A 5059-nucleotide genomic window follows, 5' to 3' on the forward strand; every position below is an offset into this window, starting at 1 on the left:
TGTCAGCACTAAAGGGCTGGATCCAATCCCTCAATGAATACTAACGATGCAGACTGAATCAAGCCAAAAAAACACTTTCAGCTGATCTTTTCTTTTCTGCCCTCTTGGAAAAAAAAATGATATTCAGTAACACAGTTCCATTCTAAGGACATCTGAAGTCAAAATTACAGCAATTATAATTGGCAAGTTCCTCTGAAATAATTTCAAAATGATCATATTTCCAAGAATTAATTAAAATCTTATTTAAAAAGCTAAAACAATGCTTTGTAATGAAGACCCTTAAAATATGCAGTATGGATACTTTTAATTGCTCTCAAAATCATGTAACCCTATTAAATTAAGCAGTCTTAATAGTTCCCAAGTTTCGGCATGTCCCCGTTTTCTTTTTTTTATATATTTCCACTCGACAATCAAAAAGATCTCTGCAAATTCAAAATTTGGGTGGCTATTGCAGGATGTTTTCCTGTAGACAAACATATTTTGTTGGTTTCCTGTTCTAGAACCAGCCCTGACCTGACGACTGAATAAAACAAAATAAAATAAATACATATCTATTCTATTTATTTTATTTTGTTAGTATGTTTGGTTTTGTTCTCTGTCTCCCCCTTTTAGACTGTGAGCCCACTGTTGGGTAGGGACTGTCTCTATATGTTGCCAATTTGTACTTCCCAAGCGCTTAGTACAGTGCTCTGCACATAGTAAGCACTCAATAAATACGATTGATGATGATGATGACTGAGTCCTTTCAAGTAACTAATAATACAACGTAGGTTCATCGGTCAGTGGTATAAAATGAGCTATTATTCTGTGCAAAGCACTATACTGAGCACTTGGGAGAGTACAACAGGGTAAGAGAAGCAGCGTGGTGTAATAATAATAATGATGGCATTTATTAAGCGCTTACTATGTGCAAAGCACTGTTCTAAGCGCTGGGGAGGTTACAAGGTGATCAGGTTGTCCCATGGGGGATCACAGTAGTAATCCCCATTTTACAGATGAGGTAACTGAGGCCCAGAGAAGTTAAGTGACTTGCCCAAAGTCACACAGCTGATAATTGGCGGAGCCGAGATTTGAACCCATGACCTCTGCCTCCAAAGCCCGTGCTCTTTTCCACTGAGCCACGCTGTGGTGGATAGAGCACAGGCCTAGAAGTCGGAAAGTCATGTGTTCTAATTCCGGCTCTGCCACGTGTCGGCTATGTGACCTTAAGCAAGTAACGTCACTTATTCTATTCTATCCTATTTTATTTTGTTAGTATGTTTGGTTTTTTTCTCTGTCTCCCCCTTTCAGACTGTGAGCCCACTGTTGGGTAGGGACCGTCTCTATATGTTGCCAACTTGTACTTCCCAAGCGCTTAGTACAGTGCTCTGCACACAGTAAGCGCTCAATAAATACGACTGATTCTCTGGGTCTCAGTTGCCTCATCTGGAAAGTGGGGATTAAGACTGTGAGCCCTACGTGGGACAGGTACTGTGTTTAACCCAATCACCCTTTATGTACCTCATCGCTTAGTGCCTGGTACACAGTAAGCACGTAAATACCACCATGATAATAATAATAATAAAAATTAGTAGTAGTAGTAGCAGTCTTGTCTTATGCGAGTTGAGTCATCTCTGATCCATAGCGACACCGTGGACACAACTCTCCCAGAACATCCCACCTCCACCTGCAATCGTTCTGGCAGTGGATCCATAGAGTTTTCTTGGTCCAAACCTGGAATTCCATTGCCCATTGACCATTGCCTTCTTCCGTGCAGTAAAGTACAGTCTCTGCCTTCGACTCTTTCCATGCCACTGCTGCCCAGCACAGGTGAGTTTGTAGGACATTGCCTCCCACTCTCTAGCCCCTGCCCAAGTTAGGAATGGAATGGGCAGGTCTCTAATTGACTCTCCCTCCCGTAGTCAAGATGGTAGAATACTGGAAACTCTCCAGATGCGACCCCGAGAGGGGCTTAATTAATAGTAGTAGTATTTATTTATTTTAAACCGGGAATTTGGGTGACTTCCAATAAGGAGGTGTGGCATAACTGCTGTTTCTTGCAGAAAGAAGGCATCATCGTCATCATCAATCGTATTTATTGAGCGCTTACTACGTGCAGAGCACCGTACTAAGCGCTTGGGAAGTACAAATGGGCAACATATAGAGACAGTCCCTACCCAACAGTGGGCTCACAGTCTAAAAGGGGGAGACAGAGAACAAAACCAAACATACTAAGGCAGGAAACTTGGGGGGTGGTACCGGGCTCCTGAAGTCCAGATAGCCGAGTCCCTGGCCCTGGCCCATGATGGCCGTCTCACGGGGTGCATTGGCCCTGGCCAAGTTGCCCGTTGCCTCTGTCTGTCCTTGCTGCTCCCTGTCAATCAATCAATCAATCGTATTTATTGAGCGCTTACTGAGTGCACAGCACTGTACTAAGCGCTTGGGAAGTCCAAGTTGGCAACATATAGAGACGGTCCCTACCCAACAGTGGGCTCACAGTCTAGAAGGGGGAGACGGAGAACAAAACCAAACATATGAACAAAATAAAATAAATAGAATGGATATGTACAAGTAAAATAAATAGAGTAATAAATATGTACAAACATATATACATATATACAGGTGCTGTGGGGAAGGGAAGGAGGTAAGATGGGGGATAGAGAGGGGGATCAGGGGGAGAGGGCTCAGTCTGGGAAGGCCTCCTGGAGGAGGTGAGCTCTCAGTAGGGCCTTGAAGGGAGGAAAAGAGCTAGCTTGGCGGAGGGGCTGAGGGAGGGCATTCCAGGCCCGGGGGATGACGTGGGCCGGGGGTCGATGGCGGGACAGGCGAGAGCGAGGTACGGTGAGGAGATTAGCGGCGGAGGAGCGGAGGGTGCGGGCTGGGCTGGAGAAGGACAGAAGGGAGGTGAGGTAGGAGGGGGCGAGAGGATAGACAGCCTTGAAGCCCAGGGTGAGGAGTTTCTGCCTGATGCGCAGATTGATTGGTAGCCACTGGAGATTTTTGAGGAGGGGAGTAACATGCCCAGAGCGTTTCTGGACAAAGACAATCCGGGCAGCAGCATGAAGTATGGATTGAAGTGGGGAGAGACATGAGGATGGGACATCAGAGAGAAGGCTGATGCAGTAGTCCAGACGGGATAGGATGAGAGCTTGAATGAGCAGGGTAGCGGTTGGGATGGAGAGGAAAGGGCGGATCTTGGCAATGTTGTGGAGCTGAGACCGGCAGGTTTTGGTCACAGCTTGGATGTGAGGGGTGAATGAGAGAGCGGAGTCGAGGATGACACATAGTAAGTGCTTAACAAAACCCATAATTATTATTATTGTTCAGTTTTCTCATCAGTAGAACAGGGATTCAATTCCCATTCTCCCTTCTACTTAAGCTGATTTGCTTATATTCACCTCAGCACTCAGAACAGTTCTTGGAAAATAGTAAGTGCTTAACAAATACCACAATTATCACTATTATTATTATTATTAGGTTATAAGCCCTAGGTGGAACAAGGGCAGTCTCCAACCCGCTTATTCATTCATTCAATCGTATTTATTGAGCACTTACTGCAGAGCACTGCCCTAAGCACTTGGAAAGTACACCTTATCTTTACCCCAGAGCTTAGTACTATGCTTGTCACATAGTAAGCCCTTAACAAATACCAAATTTATTATTCTTATTAGCACAAATTTTATGGATTGTGATCATTCAGTACCAGGAATATGCCTGTATTTCTGAAAGCATTTGCTCTGAAGAGAGGCAGCCTAGCTCTTTTTCAAGCCCATTTTCTCATCCAGCAAAAAGTCTTCCTCTTCCCTTTGGGATCTTGGGAGAATTGTAAGCTCTAGACTGTAAACTTGTTGTGGGCATGGAACACGTCTACCAACTCTGCTGTATTGTACTCGTCCAAGCGTTTGGTACAGTGTTCTGCACACAATAGGCACTCAATGAATACCACTGATTGACCGATTGAAGAGAAGATGATTCTCTTGTTCCATCACTTGGAGCTTCTTAGAAGCCATAATGGGAAATTAATAGCCATCGAAGGCCAAGGATTCCCAGTGAACATTGAGGCTGCATCGGACTCGGTTGCGCTGACACCCCTCCCAGAATGTTTTTGGAGCACAGATGAGCTAAAATGACCTAAGAATGCCTACATGGAAGTATCATGTAGTTACTACCTTCACAGGTGAAGTTTTGTCTACACAGTTCCATTTTGTATCTCAGCTATAGGACGTTAAATAGAGTTATCACACAGTTATCACGAGCGGTGTTTATTGAGGGTTTATTTCAATCAATCATATTTATTGCCAGCACTTAGAACAGTGCTTGGCACATAGCAAATACCATCATTATTATTATTATTATTGATCACTTACTGTGTGCAGAACACTGTACTAAAGACTTGGGAGAGTACAATAAATCAGAGTTGGTAGACGTGTTCCCTCCCTGCCCACATAGTTTAGAAGATGAGTTTACAGTTTAGAGGACTTAGAGCAAGAACATGGCACTACACACTTTGAGGAATTATAAAGGACATGGAATTATAAGGAAATGGAGTTATAAGGACGTGGACCTCTGGCTTCAAAGAGCTTATTATAGTGAGGAAGTCTGAACAAACAGACGGAGCACTTGGCAAACCAATCAAGGCTCAAAAGCATAAAATTTAGAGCACCAGCCACAGAAAAAGAAACAGAAGATTTAAAAAGAAAACTAGTGCCAGGGTATGGGGATCATAGAAAGGAAGTTAATCCCCAATAGGCATCAGCTCTCTAGATGTCGAATTACAAGTTGCCTCCCCAAAACTCTCTTCTGCCCAATTCCTCCTTCCATCAGGCTTCTCATGCATCTCACTCTCAACCTCCTTTATGGTATTCATAATAATAATAATTGCAGTATTTGTTATAATTGTTATTAATAATAATGGTATTTGTTACGCTCTTACTATGTGCCAGGCACTGTACTAAGTGCTGGGGTGGATACATGCAAATTGGGTTGGACAGAGTCCCTGTCCCACATGGGGCTCACAGTCTTAATCCCCATTTTACAGATGAGGTAATTTAGGCACAGAGAAGTGAAATGACTTGCCCAA

Source organism: Tachyglossus aculeatus, chromosome 5 (assembly GCF_015852505.1).
Source record: "Tachyglossus aculeatus isolate mTacAcu1 chromosome 5, mTacAcu1.pri, whole genome shotgun sequence".
Lineage (NCBI taxonomy): Eukaryota > Metazoa > Chordata > Mammalia > Monotremata > Tachyglossidae > Tachyglossus > Tachyglossus aculeatus.